This window comes from Jaculus jaculus, chromosome 12 (assembly GCF_020740685.1).
Source record: "Jaculus jaculus isolate mJacJac1 chromosome 12, mJacJac1.mat.Y.cur, whole genome shotgun sequence".
Taxonomy (NCBI): Eukaryota; Metazoa; Chordata; class Mammalia; order Rodentia; family Dipodidae; genus Jaculus; species Jaculus jaculus.
In genome coordinates this window covers 17,036,809-17,057,066 of record NC_059113.1, presented here as the reverse complement: position 1 = coordinate 17,057,066, position 20,258 = coordinate 17,036,809, and positions in this window count along the sequence as shown.

The window sequence follows — 20,258 nt, the reverse complement described above, 5'->3', positions numbered from 1 at the left end:
TCCTTGGCAGCCATCTTGTGGTCCCCGCATCTCCACCGGGTCTCCACTGTAACCCACAGTTCGTCCTCACGGCTCCATTGGGTCTTCATGCAGGAATCCAGCAAACCTGCTTCACACTGCCCATGACCATTTCCAAAATACAAGACTGCATTGCAAATTCAATGACCCTCTCTTTCCTGCATTTCTTTTTCTCCACAATACCAGGTAGGGTGGTGCCAATTTGTTAATCCAGGGGGGAGATAAAGCAGACTTTGAAGAACAGGACACTCCTTGAGCACTCAGTCTCCTTCAAAAGAGTCTACATTCTTCCTGTTGCCCCAGAGCAGATCAGCTGATTCAATCTCAATAGTTGTCATCTCTCAAATGCAGCTGAACAGCCAGAAGTTTCAACCCAAAGATTTCATTTCTGTGCCATATCCTTCTGCTTACACCAGTCCATTTCTACACAAAGCAACCCTGCACAGATTCTCAGGGCATGGGCATAAGAGCAAGCTTCTCACACAAACTGCTTCTAGCCCAGTCCAAGCAAAGCTCTTTCTCACCCTCATCAGCCAAACCTCACAGTGCGTAGTTCTTACTGCTTTCAGGTCTTTCAGCTCTGACCAGAATAGCCCATCATGCTGTACTTACAGCACTGCAAGGCATGTCTTAGGCCAAGGTTTCAACTCCTTCCACATTCCTCTTGAAAATCAGCTCCAAAGGGCCAAAGCCACACAGTCAGATGTCTAGCAGCAAATGACACCACTCCTCAGTACCAACATTACCGTTGCAGTCAGGTTCACATGGATAGCAGAAATCACCCAACCAAGAGCAGCTTTTGGGAAAAAGGGATTTATTTTGGCTTATAGACTTGAGGGGAAGCTACACAATATCAGGTGAAAATGGTGGCATGAGCAGAGGATAGGCATCACCCCCTGGACAACAACAAGTGGACAACAGGAATGGGAGAATGTGCCAAACACTGGCAAAGGGACACTAGCTATAATACCCATAAGCACCCCCCAACAACACACTCCCTCCAGGGGGGGCCATTAATTCCCAAATCTCCATCAGCTGGGAACCTAGCATTCAGAACATGTAAGTTTATGGGGGACACGTGAATCAAAGCACCACAGCAGGAAACCATATATGACCCAAGGAGCAGGCCCTCTCCAGACACCAAATCTGCCATGCCTTGCTTCTGGACTTCCCATCATCTAGAAATAAATTCCTGTTCAGTATAAGCCACCTGCTTATGACATTTTGCCACAGCACCCCTGGCTAAGACAAGAAGAACAAGCTCCAGTGTCCACATGCCTCTGTCCCCACCCTCAAGCAAGACGCAGGCAGAAACACTGTATGCACAAGGACACAGCCATGCCTGCTCCGGAAATGAGACCCTGATCGTAGGACGCCGGGGAAGGGACATGGACAAGCGAGAGTGAGATTCTGCAGGCTATGAGTATAAGGTCCAAGGACGACCAAGCAGCTTATACCTTCTCCACTTTGGGGTTTGGGGGTTCATAAGAGCCAGTGAAAACAGAAGCAAAGATAGAGGTGCATGGAGAGAGAGGAGGCTGATCTTCCTACTCGCCCCATTTAGATGGAAAAGAGGTCATTCCAGCAACCTCCAGTCCAGCTCCCTAGAGGTGACCACTGTTGCTTGTGAATTCATTTACTCAACACATTCCTGTCGCATATGCCCTGTGCAAAAGACCATCTCAGCACACATTAAAGAACAATGAAGGGGGAAAGAAACATGAAGACCCGTCTTCCAGAAATACTCTATGCAAATGCAAATACGAGGCTTTTCTAAAATATCTTTCTTTCTGGTCTCCCTGGAGGGCGCTTCTAGTATCAACAGTGTGACAATGACATTACCATTCACATAACATGACAGTCATGTTACCAGTAAGTTGCCAGGGCAATCCTTGTATTTGCGTCTAAACACTTCTAAAAGCTGCTGTTTTAATGAGAACTTTATTGTATGAACATATTGCATATTGGTCATATTACCATCTGATAATACTTTTATGTTCCTTCTCCCTGGCCCCGTTTCACTGAGGCCCCTCCTCAGTGAGGTTATCAGTATTCACCGTGGGGTCATGAATGCACCAATCAGTTTCTGCTGGGGGAAGGCCACGCCTCAGAGAGCACCTTCCACCCTGTGCTTCTTAAAGTCTGTCCTAAAGGTCTTTATAACAGACTGAGCCATACCTGACCCCGTCTTATTACCTACCCTAGCTGACTTATTACCCTGGGTCCATTTTTGTTGCACATGCATGTGTTTGTGCACATTCGTGTGTGTGTGTAGTGTGGTTTGGAGGCCAGAAATCAATGTCTAACATCTTCCTCTTATCCGTCTTATCTCTCGAGACAGGGTCTCTCATGGGACCCAGAGCTCGCCAATTCAGCTAGATTGGCTGACCAGCAAACACTAGGAATCCTCCTGTCTTTGCTTCCCCAGCACTGAAATTACAGCACCATCATGCCTGGCTTTTACATGGGCGCTGGGGATCTGAACTCTGGTCCTAGTGTTTGCATAGCCAGCGCTTTACCCACTGAGCCACCTCCCCAGATCTTCTGCGTTCATTGTTATAAGTCAGTGATTAAGCAATTGGAGAGTCTTGACTATCTCAGATTCCTAAACTGCCTGAACAAATCTACCACATAACCAGTCAAGCCTAATACCCTGCCTTCTGACAAATTATACTTTGATATGGCAAGTCCTACGAAACTACTTTTTGAGCTTACATTAGAGTTTCTGGCATTTCTAAGTGCCATACATTTATTTCAATAGTGTCATTTCCTAAAATAATTCCAGAACTTTTCTGAGAATGCCTCTAGGGTCAGTTTATATGTTATATCTCCCAAAGTCCCTTATTTACCTAAGAGAGGTCTGTGTCCCATCCTGAAACTGGGGCACAGGGTTTTAGAAATAGCAGGATATTTAGAGTTGGGGCACCCCTGGACATAAGGCTGCCATCACTGGGCTATTCCCCAGTTCCCAAAGCAAGCATCATTGGTTCGATGCTCTCCTATGCTCAGCTATACTAATTAGCCCCTAAACTTATTCTGTGGTCCCAGGAGAGCTGATACCACCTGACTTCCTGACTTTCTGCTGTCCCAGGATCCCGTCTTTAAGGGTGTGATCCCTTCTGCTGTGGTTTCCAAGCTTGCCGCTGGAAGGCTCTTTATGGACTCAGAGTTGAAATTCTCCGCATAGGAAACATTGCTTCCAGAGAAATCTCTTTGGAGAGCTCATCTCCGAAACACTCTTTTTAATTACTGCAAAATGAACACCAGAGTGAATACCCCGGCTCCCCATCGGCTGGTGGTTGGAGAGCTGCTGATGTAATCACTGTTTGCTCCCCGCCATGAAGGGTGGGAGATGCCCTGACACATTGTGATCAGCATTTAATGGGGGAAGAAAGGCCCATTCTCATGAGGGTCGGGGCACTGCGGACAGTTAGGAATATGGAGGTGTGAGGAGGAGTCCCCCCCATATTTAGGAAGAGGCGTCCTGGCATTCTCACACTGTACTCTCCGATGAACAGATGTTAGAGCAAAGTGAGACAGTCACAAGCCTCATGTCCCAGGGGCAAGGTCCTCATGAGCTTCTTTGGATGGAAACTATTTGAGAATTCGTACAAAACTGAAAGGAAATTTTACTGGTGAGCAAGCTTTGTTTCTGGCTGGCCTGGGATTAAAACCTGGCTGGGCAGTCAGGGAGCATCCTGGGGAAAGAGGATCCCTGTCCACAACTTTGACCTCCAGAAGCCTCACCTTGGATATGGTAAGGAAGCCATGAGACCAGACAGGCACCTCTCCCAACCCTGTTGACTGTGTCCAGGTTCCCTAGATCCCCAAATCCCTCCCCTGGAAGGCCCCAAGACAGTTTCCCAAACCTGCTCTGGCCCTGCCCCCAACCCCTGCACTTAAGTCCAGCCAGGGGCCAAAGGAACTAAAGACAGGGCTGCGGGCAGAGCCAAGGAGTCTGAACCCAGGCTGGGAAGAACGAGTGAGCTGTGGGCCAGCGGCCTAGGCTCCAGCTCGGGCTCAGGCTGCAGACCCGCCTCCCCCGTCCTTCTGAAGGTGTGTGTAAGAAGAACCAGCCAGATGGTTGATTTCTGTGGTGATGGGCTACCAGGTCACTGCAAACAATAAATTAGCAAATACTGGGCCATCATGGCTCCTGGGAGGAACTGGGACAGAGGTTCCTACCTGCCTCTCGTCACCATATTTTGCCAGCTGAAGAATATATGACTATCTTAGTCAGTTTGGGTTTTATCCCAGATGGGTAATTTATGAAGAAAAGGAAACTGGTTTCACAATTCTAGAGACAGGGATAGCCAATACCAGGCCCCAGAATCGGGCAGAGGCCTTCTTTCTACTTTATCATGTCAGAGGCAAGTATGAGACAGCGGAGTACATGTCTCATCCTCCCTACGGACCCCGCTTCCAATGTACCAAACCCACCCTGTTGTCTCGCATCCAGGGGTTCATGAGGTCACTGCCCTTCTGGCCTGATGACCTCTTGAAGGTCCCTCCTCTCCACACCTCTGCGCTGGGGGACTGCAAACCACAGCAGTAACTTTGTCTTGTGATTTCCATTTTGAGGACAGCTCATTTTGTTTGTATTGCTGATTCGTTCACATTGAACTCACCACCAACAGCATCATCACTCATACTGGAATGAAGCTTACCCAGCATTGTTTCTTCTCTGTAAGGACCTTCACAGGTTGCTGCACTTAGAAACTAGAGACCAGAGCTGGAGAAATGGCTTAGTGCTTAAGGTGCTTGCCTGTGAAGCTTAAGGACCCAGGTTTGATTCCCCAGTACCTATGTAAGCCAGGAGCAAAAAAAAAAAAAAAAAAAAAAAAAAAGGCATATGCATCTAGAATTTCTTTGCAGTGGCTGGAGGCCCTGGTGTGCCTATTTTCTCTCTCTCTCTCTCTCTCTCTCCCCTTCTTTCTGTCTCTAATAAATAAATAAAATAAATAAAATAAAGAAACTACAAACCACCCAGCACTGCCTGAAGAACCACTGTAAACTGCAAAATCTCCAACAAAAAAAAAAAATCCCAAGCCAGGTGTGATGGCACACACTTTAATCCCAGCACTTGGGAGGCAGAGATAGGAAGATCACCGTGAGTTCGAGGCCACCCTGAGACCACAGAGTGAATTCCAGGTCAGCCTGAGCTACAGTGAAACCCTACCTCGAAAAACAATAAATAAATCCCAAATATGGCTGCTTAAGGTCATATAAGGGACACTTGTTGTAGAAGGCAGAGTGCCACCTTGCTCAGCTTCGCTGGGAACGTGTGCATCTGCTTGGAACCGCCCACTCCTACCCTTGCCTTTCACTACAAGCTCTTCCTTATTCTTTCTTCTCTTCACGCACGCGTGCACATGTGCTTTCTGTGCTGTAGAGCCCGTGTGGGCAGCTGGAGGGCACAGGACAGCCCTGGCTGTCGTCTTTAGGAATGCCAATCCCTTGAGATGCGGGGTCCCTTGTCATGGGGCTCACCAGTTAGGCTAGACTGGCGGCCAGCAAGCTCCAGGGATTTTTCTCACCTCCACCTCCCCAGCACTGGGATGACAGGCACGTGCCACCATGCCTGGGATTATTTTTATATAAATTCTGGGAACCGAACCCAGGTCCTCACGCTTGCTTGGCAAGATGCTACTGACTGTGGCCTCTCCCCAGCCCTCCTTATTCTTTCAAAGTGTTTGTGACATTGAATTCTTTCCCTCAACCTGGAATTGAATTGAGTATATTTTGTGATGTTACACCCTAAGTTTCTTCTTATTTTTAACATCGAATTATTCCAGAAAATTCAAGTAGTGACCTTTTAGTCCTTGCCATTACTTCTATAAATCCACACAGAATAGGTGAAGTAGGCATTCAATCTTTAGAACTTTAATAGATGTCTTTTCCATTATCCCCAGAGATCTTTGAATTAAATTTATCCCAGTGTCATCATAAGCACCAAATCAAGAAGCCACTTCATTTATTTTCCATTCCCAGTTATATTTATTGTCTCGTCTATCTAAACTCAACACATAAACTAATTCAGTGCACTCAGATATGAAATAGCCCATCACCATATGAAAATTTCAGTCTGTGTGTGTGTGTGTGTGTGTGTGTGTGTGTGTGTGTACTCATGTGCATGCATGTGAAGGCCAGAGGACAGCCTCAAGTGTTGCTCCTCAGGAATGCATTTCAACATTTTGGGGGACAGTCTCTCACTGGCTTGAAGCTCATTAAGTAGGCGAGACTGGCTGGACCAGGAGCCCCAGAGATCTTCCTGCCTCAACCTGCACAGTGCTGAGATTACAGGTGTGTGCCACATACCTGGCATTGTTACGTGCTTTCCGGGGATATAACCCCAGTCTTCATGTTCACAAGACAAGCACTTTGCCCCTTGAGACAGCTCCTCAGCCGAAAATTCCCCACCTTGAATTTACACTTCCAGCAATGCAGCACTCTGCTCTCACAGGGAAACTGAGGCCTACAAAATGAATCTGGGGGCTCCCCTGACACAAGTGACACGGGATGGGTCCACAGTGTTCCCAACCTCTTGCTTCACTGCTACTCAACCAGAGATGACACCGTCCAGGTGCCTGGGTCTGCAGGCTGATCCCTACGAGCCAGGATTTAATACCCTAGAACTCCAAAAACGGACTCCACCAACTCCACCCACGTATGAGTCACACTTTCCCAAACTTCCACATTCCCTTCTAGTCTCAATATTTGGAAAACAGAAGCAATTTCACAACCAGATGTGGCCCCCACAGCAGCTTCCAAACCAAGCATGTGCTCCATCACTTAGTGAGCGACCGTATGCGAAGGGGGATTTAAGACTGCACACCACACTGGGGAGAAGTCTCAACGGGGGACGTACTGACCGAGCAACTGCAATGACCTGACATCAGATCCCTACAACTCTTGTAAAGCCAAACACTGTGCTGTGAGTGTCTCAATCCCCGTGTTTCTAGGGCAAGACGGGAAGTGGAGATTCTCCCAAAGCTCACAGGCAGGCTTTTTTTTTTTTTTTTTTTTTTTGATTTATGCTGTTGTCATTGTTTGCTGGTGGCATAGGATATCAGATGGTAAGAGGGGTAAATACAAGTGCCAGAATCTGACTGGCTTTTATAACAGATGCACTCTCCAAATAAGCCATTACCACATTATTCTATTAATCTATGAAGGGGTTAATCCATTGACAAGTGCTCTACTTCATTGCCTTGCAGGCCTCACTTCTTTTTTTAACTTTTTATTTATTTATTTAAGAGAGACAGAGAGAGACAGAGAGACAGAGCATCTGGTCGCAGGTTGCTAGGAACTAGAGGGCCTCTGTATCACCCAGCACAGGTCCTGGGCAGGTTCCCCCACACCCAGTAGCTTAGGAACTGATGGCGACTGTAATGACGGATCTGCTCAGCACCCTGGAGCCTCACATTCTCTTTTGTCCATGGCTGTCTCTGCTGGGGCTCTAAGGGATTTAAACAAAAGGAACAAGACTAAGCAAGTGACAAGTAATCATTACTAATAAGGATGGGCCCAAAATCCTCCTTGGTCTCCTGCCCAATCGATCATGTCTTCTTCTGTTTAAGTCCTCCAGTGACTGCTCAGTGCTCTCTGGGTAGAATCCAGAATCCTTAGCAAGTCCCCGACTGAGCTGACGGAACTCCCCATTTTCTTGAACTTCCCATTCTCTGCCTCTGATTCTTGAAATTCTCTTTCTCCCTGTCTGGAAGCTCCACCCCACCCCACAGCTGCCCAGCCTCTTCCTACTCACCCTTAGATCTCACTTGAAGCATCATGGGTTCCTCCCAGACCCCCAGGCTGGGTCAGATCCTCTTTGCAGTATTCTGAGAGCATCCCCTATTTCTTGTAGCATTTCCTAAATTATAATTAAAAGATCAATATGTAGCCGGGCGTGCTGGTGTACACCTTTAATCCCAGCACTCTGGAGGCAGAGGTAGGAGGATCACTGTGAGTTCGAGGCCACCCTGAGACTCAGTGAATTCCCGGTCAGCCTGGGATAGAGTGAGACCCTGCCTCAAAACAAAACAAAGCAAAACAAAAAGACCAATTTGTAAAGAGCCATCCCTGTGTTTCTATGGACTGGTACCATGACCCTCTCACAGCCTGCAGATCCACTCTAGCCCCTTATATGAAATGATCTAGTATTTGTGTCTCATCCATTCACATCCCCCATGTGCTTTAAATCATCTCTAAATTACTTATATCATCAAACATAATGTAAGTGTGACGCAAATCATTGTTACATGGTATTGTTCAGACAGAACCTAAGAAGAAAAAAAAATGTCTGTAGATATTCACCACAGACAACTCTCATCCCATAGAAAGGCTTGGTGGTGCACGCCTTTAATCCCAGCACTCGGGAGGCAGAGGTCGAAGGATCGCTGTGGGTTCAAAGCCAGCCTGGAACTACAGAGTGAGTTTCAGGTCAGCCTAGGCTAAAGTGAGACCTTACATAAAAACCAAAAAAAAATGTTTTTTTGTTCAAACAATCCACAATTGGTCAGATCTACAAGTGCAGAGCCACGGGTGGTGAGGGCTGGCTATGTTGGCCTAGGCTGTGAGCTCATTGTGTTCTGGTGACTGTTGGAATTCCTCTTGTATTGTCTCACCGAATACAGTGCCTGCATGTAACAAGAGCTCAAAAAATATCTCTTGACTGGAGAAATAAGTTAGATGGGGACTCCTATTAATAATAATCAAAGAACTCTTAACTTACAACCATCTCTGGTTTTACACTTTTCTACTCCTCTTGCAAATGCCAGTCTCAATCCTCCTAAGTGATTTAACAATCCTCCGCAGCCTTTCCCAGCCACGGCTCACACAAACAAGCCTTGAATAAAGTCAGCTAAGCGCATCACTTCTGATGTTTCGTTGTCATTCTGCTAACATGCTTTCTACTCCCAGCCCCATAAATCAATCTCTCATCCTCTTCCATGAGCCGTCAGCCTTGACCTTTGAAATGCTACTAATTTTCCTAGAAAACTCTTTCCTTTTAAAAGAAAAATGAAAGCTAGTAAACCCTCCCTGGACCTACAATATTTGTATATGCAAAATGAATGTGCCACAGAAAAATCTTCACTGATGAACCCTCGATTCCAGACCCAGATAAGACCATGGTGGGTGAGTTTTATATGCAATCAAGCCCCCCCAAACTAGAGGGTACGCCAGCATGAAGCTCTGCAGTGCTGAGATGACATGGCTACCCACAAGGAGAGATTACCCATAACGGGTGTTGGTTAGGAATTAGCCAAGAGGGGCTGGAGAGGTTGCTTAGTGGTTAGGGCACTCGCCTGCAAAGCCTAAGGACTCATGTTGGAAGCTCCAGGTCCCACGAAGGCAGACACACAGTGACGCAAAGCATGCAATGTCGCACAGGTGCCACAAGGGGGTGCACACTTCTGGGGTTCAGTCGCAGTGGCTGAAGGCCCTGGTGCACCCATTCCTTCTCTCTCTCTCTCTCCCTCCCTCAAAAATAAGTAATAATTTAAAAAAAAAAACACACTTTAAAAAAGAGCTAAGAATTTGGATTCTTACTCTGGGAGTCTGTTTTCCAGCTATGTGATCCCACTAAGCCATCTCCCTAGACACAAACAAGGTCATATCTTGAAATTCTGAATGTATTTCTTTGAGGGGAATATCCATTAACTCACTCTACTTATTTTATTTTCTTTACTATAGTGCTATAGTTACTTTCTCATTGCTGGAACAAAGCACCTGACCAAAAGCAGCTGATGGGAGGGGGGAAAAAAGTTTTTATTTTGGTTTACAGTCTCAAAGGAAAGCTTCATGAGGGCAGGGGAAACCAGGGCATGAGCAGAGGCTGGACACCTCCTCTGTCACAGAAGGCGGAAAACAGCAACAGGAGAGTGAACCAAGCTCTACTAAGCGGGAGCTGGCTGTAACCCTCCTCCAGCAAATCTCCACCTCCCAAATGGCCATCATCTGTGGACCAAGAATTCAAAACACATGAGTTTACAGGGGACATTGATTCAACTCACCACACAAAGCTATTACAAAATACCTAACAGAAGCAACTTGAAGAAGAAAAGGTTTATTTGGGCTCACAATTTTTATCCATCACGGTGGGGAAAGTATGGCAGGATTCATATTCATGCAACATTCCTCACGTCTTGGTGGATCAGGAGGCAGACAGCAGAGCTAGAAGTGGGGATAAACTATACCCTCAAAAGCCCACCCCCAATGACCAACCTCTGCCAATGAGGTCACACAACCTCCCAAAACAGTGCCACCAGCTGGGGACTGTGTTCAAACACATGAACCTCTGAGGAGACATTTCACATGCAAACCACAGAATCTGTGAATCTGACATGTTTCACGTATTATTCAGAAAGGAATCTTCAGTAGTCATATATAGCCCAGAAGGTTAACTGCAGGCTCATTAGCCTGGTTTTTGTGTTTTCCACAATCTGACCTCAGTCTGAATTTCAATCCTATTTCTCCTTTTGCCCCTATAATGAGTCAACACTTCCATTAGAATTTTTTATATATTTCCTTTTTTTATTTATTTGTGAGAGAGGGAGAATGTGAGAGAGAGAGAATTGGCATGCCAGGAACTCCAGCTACTGCAATCAAACTCCAGATGCATGGGCCATTTGTGTGTATGTGTGACCTTGTGCATCTGGCTAATGTGGGTTCTGGGGAATTGAACCTGGGTCCTTAGGCTTCACAGGCAAGCACCCTAACTGCTGAGCCATCTCTCCAGCCTGTCCACTAGAATTTTTAACTCCTACCTCTTCACTTCTACAGCTTTCCTCTCATATCCACCCCTGGGATGTCTTCTCTTCAGTTTCCTCATCTTTTGTGACATGGATTAAACCTCAGTGTCTCCAGAAAGGCTTCTTTGGAACAATTTGCATAAAGGATAAATACTACTTTAGGGACACTTATATTGCCCTTTGGCATCTTTTCTGGTAGAATTTGAGCAATTTCTTATTTAAATTATATTGTTATTTAACTTCTTCTGTGTCCACCTTGCCGCCTCATATTTAAAGTTCCTTGGGTTGAACACCTTTGCCTTGTGTTGCAGTCAGGTTTGCATTGCTGGCAGAAATCACCCAAACAAGAGAAGGTTGTGGGGGGAAAAAAGGTTTATTTTGACTTACAGAGTCGAGGTGAAGCTCCGTAATGGTAGAGGAAAACAACAGCATGAGCAGAGGGTGGACAACGCCTCCTGGCCAACATCTGCTGGACAACAGCAACAGGTGAGTGAGCCAAACGCTGGCAAGGAGAAACTGGCTATAGCACCCATAAGCCCATCCCCAACTACCTCTAGGAGGTCTTCATTCCCAAATCTCCATCAGCTGGGAACCTAGCATTCAGAGCATTTAAGTTTATGGGGGACACCTGAATCAAACCACTACATTGCTAGTACAATAGGAGTTACAGGCCTGAGAATCAAGGAACCGGGTCGCTGCACAGTCTAGGTGCTCAGTCCATGTGGCTAGTTGCCTTAGCAGTCCCAATCTAGCACTGAAGACCTGGGAGCTTCCTGAGGAGCCACTGATCTTCAATCCACGTGGGTCTTCAGTTGACACTGGTCTTCAGTCCACGTTGGAAAGCAGAACGCAGCTCTGGCAGCCATGTGGAAGGAAGGGGGCTCTTTTCACCCAGGGCTTCCTTACATAAAGTCCCCTTTAGAGGGGGGGCGCTCACTCTGGGAGAAGGACTTTCTCCTCCAGCTAATCCTTCCTGGAAGCAACCTCGGAGACCCACCCAAAAGGGATGTCTGTGGATTACTAAACAGATCAAGTTGACAACAGCTTAACCATCACACCTTGGTTCCTTGCCTCCTTCTTTCTCTGCAAGGAACCTTTCTTTCTTTTAGAATACACGCACAAGGAGCCCCATAAAAGCACAAAGAAGAGTTGGATGATGTTCTGGTTATTTTCTCATTGCTGAACAAATGCCTGGCCAGAAGCAGCTTATTAGAGGAAAGGGCTTATGTCAGGCCTACAGAGTCCAGCGGGGAGACCGTCAATGGCAGAAGCTGGCTCACTTTCATAGATCCAAGCAGAGAGACACCACAGAACAGCCAGCAAACATGAACAGCCAGAGCTCCAACCTGCTCTGAACACACCTTGGAGTGCCCCCAGTGACACCCCCACCAGCAGGGCAAAGCCCTACTGTTACAAGCTTAATCAAAAGTATCTCTGGCTGGGCTGGAGAGATGGCTTAGCAGTTAAGCACTTGCCTGTGAAGCCTAAGGACCCCAGTTCGAGGCTCCATTCCCCAGGACCCACATTAGCCAGATGCACAAGGGGGTGCACGCGTCTGGAGTGGCTAAGCAGCCCTGGCACGCCCACTCTCCTCTCTCTCTCTCTGCCTCTTTCTCTCTCTGTCTGTCACTCTTAAATAAATAAATAAAAATAAACAACAAAAAAAATTTTTTTACAAGTGTCTCAGGCTATGTGGAGGGGGTTAAACATTCACTTTTGAACTACCACAAATGGAGACAAAGAGAAAGGAGAGACAGAGAAGAGAGAGAGAGAGAGAGAAACAAAGAAAGAGCTATTGAGATCATAAGGAATTATCTTACACAGTTACAAAGGAGGTGGAGAAGTCCCAAGGTGTATAGTTGGAAGCCAGGAACCCAGGATTGCTGATGTGCATCCACTGCTCAAGTCTGAAGCACTATGAACCAGGTGTCCGTCCCAGTCTGAAAACCACCAACATTAAACCCTAAAAATGAACCTGAGGGCAAAATATGACTCAGGCCCCAGCTCCTCCATCGGTAGGGAGGCGTTCTCTCTTACTCAATTCGTCTTATTCTAGACACATCGGAATGAATTGGATTATGTGACCTGCCTTAGGAAGACCAACTTGCTTTACACAGTCCACTAATTTGGCTGCCTATCTCATCCAAAAGTACCTTCACAAACATGCCCAGAGTAATGACAGACCACTCCATAGGTCACTCAAGTTAATAAAAAACATTATCTGTCACAAAGAGGTGGAAAGGAGTAGTGGTTGACATCAACACTATTAGTGATCCTTGAAATCAGAGTCTGGGCCATCGGGAACCACTGTCTTCCAGCAGGGTTGCTGCGGCCACAGCTGGAGTAAGATGCTTTTCCAGAATCCCCTCTTTGTGACAAGGACAGTTGCTCTTCCTCTAGCAGCTCCAGAAGCAAGAGCAATGAAGTGGAGGCAATAGTTGTTACCTAATCAAGTAAGAATGTAAGTAGTAATTGGCCTCTGGTCTTCTCAGCATAGCCTGGATGCAAGCACGTCTGGCAATTCATGCTAGAGAGAAACTGAGAAATCAAGCTCATGGATTCTACAGGAAACGCTCTGAGGTTTCCTTAAGAACTTATATTTGTGTGGATATGCCCTATCCACAGGGTCATTTTAGTTCCAGTGATATGGACCTGAAACATTATACTTTGCACATAGCACATAATAAATATTGTTAATGAATGGCCATAAAATATCCATTTTCACTTTTATGCCCATCCTGCTAAAACACTCTCATCTCCCATAAGCATGATGTTATATTTCATTTCATCCCTTGAGATTTATAGAAGAGAATAACACTTAGGTGTCATGATTAATGCTATGCACGGAAATGCACCAAAACTAAAGTCAACTTTCAGCATGATCATCGATCTTCCACTGCTTTCTTCTTGGAGCTCCACAAAATGTCTCATCTAGTACCACATTTTTAATTTTTGCCTCAAAAAAAAAAAATTATTCCTTGACATTCCCCAGTATCTTTGATTCCCATTTATTTAGGGGTGCTCTTGTCCTGTGTCTGTACTTAGGAATATCCCACAACTTAACTCATTTCAAATAAGCATTGCTTACTTTCTATTACATGCTGAGCTGTGGACTGCGAGCCCTACACTTATAAATCAAGAATATGCCATTATGCTTGTGTCTGTCCGCATCTTGGCTGGAAAATTGACATCGCTGTAAATAACCAAAAGGGAATATAATGCAAGGAATTGGCTTAAATGCATTATGGTGATTGAAAGGAAAAGAGGGAAAAAATGGCATGTGGAAGCACAAGAAAAAGGAAAATTATCACCCACATACCTAGAAGCTGCTTGCTTTTACCCCTGACTGACCCCCCCTCAGCAGGCTTGGGGTGCTGGGCTGGTCTGAGCATCGTCACTGAGGCTGGGAGAACCTGCCGCTGCCTGTGTGAAGGTCCACAGGAGCCCGTGCACACGCCTGTGGTGCTGAAAGGCCTCTCTGTGGTTGAAACTCGCAGATGCCCACATTCCCTCCACCATCTGCCACCAGTTATGCCCCTGCCCCCAGAGACCCTTATTCCTCTCCTAGTCGCTGGAAATGCCAAGGATGCAAGGCCCTGACCACCGACTAACATAAATGTGCCCAGGTTCCTGCAGGGCACTGCACCTGAATTTGCCAGGCTGAGCAGACTAAACCGTAAGAAGCACAACTTCATTTTAATTTCCGATAAATGAACAATAACTTTTTCTTTTAAGTACAAGCCATCAGTGGTCCTGTAGTTCTTGGCCTCTGACCCAGGACTCTTAAGTCCTCTTCCACATTCCATGAATCAAATATGCCATAAAGCGGTCCACGTCAGGCTTCGTGAAACCGTGACAGACAAACTTCTTAGTCTACAAAAGGGTAAAAATCAAATCCCAGACATCCCGAAGCACCAGGGCCCTGTAGCCCTTCAAGTCTGTTCTTGATAGTCAAAGAACCAATGAAAATATCTGAAGCTGAAGAGTTAATACCCTTTGTACCCCAACTACCCAGTTCTCTTGCAGGGAGAACCTCGGTAAAGAGGCTCGCATAAAGATGTGACTCTTCAGGACCAGTTATGTCACCAACTCAGAAGAAAGCAAGTTGGACGACTGAGTAAATTCACTGGTTGAATCTCTCACTGTTCATATGACTGCCTAGCGGTGTGTGGTGCAGATAACTCAGCCTGATGTTGACTCAAGATCCCAGAAGTGCGGGGCGTGGGGGCGCACACCTTTAATTCCAGCACTCGGGAGGCAGAGGTAGGAGGATCACAGTGAGTTCGAGGCCACCCTGAGATTACATAGTGAGTTCCAGGTCAGCCTGGGCCAGAGTGAGACCCTACCTTGAAAAACCAAAAAAAAAAAAAAAAATCCCAGAAATGAGCTGGACCATTCATTTTGGTTCCAAGGATAGTCAATACATCTTTTTTAAAAATTATTATTTGTAAGGTGGACTGTGTGTGTGTGTGTGTGTGTGTGTGTGTGTGTGTGTGTGCACACGCACGTGTGTTGGAGGGGTTATTTCCATTACCGCCTTATTGTTGGGACAAACCATCCAACCATATGCAGCTTATAGGAGGAAAATTTTTAAAAAGGAGGAACATGCTTGTTTCACACTTACGGTTTCCAGGGGGACGTTTCATCACGATGGAGGAAGCTGGACCCTTCTGTCACACTCCAGCAGCAGAGCAGAGGACCACGCGAGCTGGCTCTGACCACACAGTCTTGCTTTTGAGCTGGAGTCTCTTTACTGCTTCTGGAGCTTGCGGGGCCCCGACGATTCTCATGTCCCTGGTCTCCCACCAGCCTGGTACAGGTGGTCGTATCCAGCTGCTTACATGGGACCTGGGGATTTGAGCTTCAGCCATCTCTGACGGCCCTCACGACTGTGCAGGAAGTGCCCTTAAATGCTGAGCCACGGCTCCATCCCATGGACACAGTCAATATGTATTAATTAAGCTCAGCATGTGCTAGACAAAGGCAAGAGCAGCTGACTAGATTTCTTTGACTGCAAGCACCAGAAACCAGCCACCACTAACTTGAAACGTATTAAAAAGCTATCAACAAGCTTACAGAACTGACAGGAAGGCTGAGGAACCAAGCTAAGAGAAATGAATTGTACGGTCTGTCAGGCAGATCCAGGGAGGCCACAGCTGAGGCCACAGCACACCCCTCACATGAAGATGCCATCCCTGGCACAGATTTCTATGCACCACCCATGGCAGCTGAGTGACCATCCCCATGCCACACCAGCAGCACCACTGCCAACCCCCTACATAAGTGAATCACTCACTCTGCAAAAGCCCAGGTTCCTGGGGCTAAGCTTAGGTGTGTGATGTGTCCACACCTATCTGCCAGGCAGGGATACAAGGAGAATGGGTTCTTCACTTTCCTCTTCTATTGGAGGGGTCTTGTAGCCCACCAGCACCCCAAAATTCAGTTTTTCCCCAAATAAGAAGAGAGTTGGTTTCGTTATTGGATAGGCAAATAACATAAATAGTCATGGGTCTCATTCTAACACAATTTAAATCAAGTACCCACAACAAAATGAATTATATCCTTAGTCCTAGAGAACTATAGAGAAAGACTAAATTATTAAATGAAAGAGATCAGTCTGAGATGGAGCATTAAGGAAGAGGTCTTGTTAGCCTAAGCAAGGCAGGCACCTTCAAGGGCAAAGTCCTGTATCAATGAGCCTTCAAAAGGCTTTCTACTTGTTTTCAGCTAAAACTTCATGCCATGAGCTTGAGAAAGCCCAGAGGCATTTCTATCCATAATTTTACTATTTTAAACATGTGCTCCATGACCTTCAACTGAGCATGGCAGGAATGCGCTCCTTAATTGAACATGCTTACGAATGGGCTGACCCCTCTGTGAACACGTACAGGAGCCTGAGTGAAATCCATGTGCGTTTTGCTTTCCTTGTGCTAGGAGACCATTGCTTTGGAAATGACTCTCACAATCCCCTTACTACTGAAGGTAATAAATCTTTCTCTATTTATTATTATTATCATTTATTTATTAGAGAGATAGAAAGAGCAGACACACAGAAAGAGAGGATGGGCACACTAAGTCCTTCAGCCACTGCAAACAAACTCCAGATGCATGCACCACCTTATGCATCTGGCTTTATGTGGGTACTGGAGAATTGAACCTGGATACTTACACTTCTCAGGCAAGTGCCTTAACCATTAAGCTATCTCTCCAGCCCTCTCCATTCTTTTTTTTTAATATTTTATTTATTTTCCAACAGAAAGAGAGAGGTGATGAGTGAATGAGAGAAAGAAAGAGAAAGAGTGGGTGAGAGAATGAGCATGCCAGGACTTCTCGCCACTGCAACTGAACTCCAGATGCATGCTCCACTTTATGCATCTGGCTTTACATAGGTACTGGGGAACTGAACCCAGGCCGTTACGTCTTGCAAGCAAGTGCCTCTAACCACTGAGCAATTTCTCCAGCCCTCCATTCTCTTTTTAATATTTTTTTTTTATTTGAAAGAAAGAGGCAGAGAGAGAGAATGGGCACTCCAGGGCCTCTTGCCACTGCAAGCGAACTCCAGATACACAGCACCACTTTATGCATCTGACTTTGCATGGGAACTGGGGAATCAAACCTGGGTCAGCGGGCTTTGCAAGCAAATGCCTTTAGCCACAAAGCCATCTTCCCAGCCCTTCACCCATCCTTTTAGGTCTTGGCTGTGCTTATTTTGGCTTTGTGCCCAACAAGATGTGAACCCATCATGTTTAGTTACAGTCTCATGGCAGAGCATGGTCCTCATTCAGGGCTCTAGAGATAGGAAGACCTGGCTAGGTAAGGCAAAATGGCATGAGGAGGGTGCTTCACATGGGCTGGAAGAATGAGCGGATACCCAAGAGTGAGATGAGCAGAGGTTGTGTGGGACATAGGAATGCCTAACCTGACCAAAGACAGCTTCCATGGAATTCAATAATGCATCATCTCAGGACCTGAGAATTTTGCAGACATTTGGGATTGATACAGGAGCCCATAAGGAGACATCTACATTTGGTATGCAGAGAAATTCTATACTGTGAAGTAATGATGCATTGGGAAGATTAATCTGACATTAATAGGCAGAATGGGTTGGCTAGTGAAGATTCTGACAGTGACATCTTTGTTAATGGCAGATGAAGGAGGAGCCCTTTTCCCAACTTTGGGGATATCCTCTCAGGATCTATTTTTCATGCTAATGGGCACAAAAAAAGGACCTGAGGGCTCCGGGCTCCACACCTTCTTCCTCTCTCCTCCAGGCTCTGCTCAGCTTCTCTTCCTCCATGCCCTGTGTTTTACACCTATGGCCCCCACAGAGAGGCTCTTGACTGTTGATGCACCTGTGGAAAAAATCTGGCTACTCAGAACTCACCTGGGAGCCAACCCATTTCAGATTTGCTACATCCGGGAGCTCTCATATGATGCAGAACTCGGGCAGACGAAAAGAGTTAATACCCACCGGAACCTCAAGACGTCACCCTGGAGGCAATGCATAGACCCAAGCTTAATATGAGGAAGATGGAGTTTAGTATGTTTGATGTGAGCTTTGACATCAGGACTCAGATCTGGAACCTAATCACATCTCATCAATAATTTTTTTGTAATGATTGCTTCTCTGAACCTCAAGTTCCTTATCTCTAAAATTCAAATAAGTCTTTTTATTGTTTGGGCTATGATACTAATCCTCTGTCAGATGTGCAGTTAGCAAAGATCTCCCCCTATTTTGAGGCTACCTCTTCACCCAACCCATTAATTGTGGCAAATCTGTCCAGAGGAGCAAAGGAGACTCATAGGGGGAAAAGGGTAGGGTAGCAAGGTGTGGAAGGGAATATTCTCAGTGCTGTGTGTGTGTGTGTGTGTGTGTGTGTGTGTGTGTGTGTGTACACCCTTACATAACACAGAACCACATACAATAACTATACACAATGAAAAATTTAAATAATGATCACAATTGAATGATAATAATTTGGGTCTAGGAAGTTAGCTTATGCTTGTGTCATCCCCATGAGTAGCATGAAGGCCTGAATTCAATCCCCAAAACCCATGTAAAGTGCCAGACATGGATGGTAGCACACGTCTGTAATCCCAGCACAGGAGAGGCAGAGATAGAAGGATCCCTGGGGTTTGCTGGCCAGCTAGTCTGACTGACTGACAAGTTTCCAGAACCACAGAGAAACCCTGTTTCAACAGGAGGTGGTTGGCACTCCTGAGGATAACATCTAAAGTTGTCCTCTCTATACATACACATTCACATGCATACCCCCCACGTACATATGCACCCATATGCACATGAACGCACATACACACATGTATGTACATCACATACTCATGAAAAAAAAAACAAAATTCAACTAATTTCGGACTGTCTTGTTTTTCTGGATCATTGAGAAGATCACACGGTACAGGCAGCTCAGGATAGCTAACATGACTTAGTATGTGAATGTTGCTTCCTCCCAGGAAGCTACAGAGCTTATTAACATAGGGTTCATACTGAATTACTGAACCCTACCCCCAAAACTGGCATTTGGAATGCTGTTAGCAGTCTCTGCACTTTACAGGGAATAACACAATTATCTTCGAGATGGGGCTGCTCTTTTTGTCCTGTAAGAGACACTGTGAAACTGGCTTTTACACAGCTGTTTCCACAGATGCTCTGAATGTTGGGAAATGACTCAGTGGCAGGTACTTCAGCTCAGATGCTGAAGTGTTTGGTTTAGAAGCAGAGCCCTTCTTGCATCCTCAGAATCAAAATAAATAAATAAATAATCTTGCTTTTTTTAATCCTTGCAGAAATCTTCTTGATCTTGAAAAATGAATGTGTCGATTTTATCCAGGCCTTTTCTCCCCAGCCATGAGAACCTCAATTCCATCTTCTTGGAAGGAGGAAGATGTGGGCTTGTACAGATAAGCAGGACATCATCTGCTTAAAAGTAATATTTAAGTGCAGGAAAATAGACATGCATGCAGCTTGGGACAAAGATCAATTAGTTTAACTACTTGAACACTAACTTGGTAAACCTATATCACTTTATAATATATTTGTCCTCAGATATGTCCACTTCTGTCCATTCATTCTAGACGCAGCATCTTGGAGCCCAGGTCTAAGGTGTGTGTAGAGCAGCTGGAGTTCTGGTGGGTTTTTGATGCTGGCAATTGGTGGTGTCTCTGCTCAGATCTATGAAAGGGAGCCAGCTTCTTCCACCACTCATGGTGTTACCTCTGGACTTGTAATCCTGAAACAAACCCTTGCCTCCCAGAAGCTGCTTCTAGTTAGATATATGTTTTAGAAAAGAGGAGCTGAAAGCTGGCCATGGTAGCACACACCTTTAATCCCACCTCTCAGGAAGCAGAAGTAGGAGGATCACCATCCTGAGACTACATAGTGAGTTCCAGGTCAGTCTGAGCTAGAGTGAGACCCTACCTCGAAAAAAACAAAACAAAACAAAAAAAGAAAGGAAGGAAGGAAGGAAGGAAGAA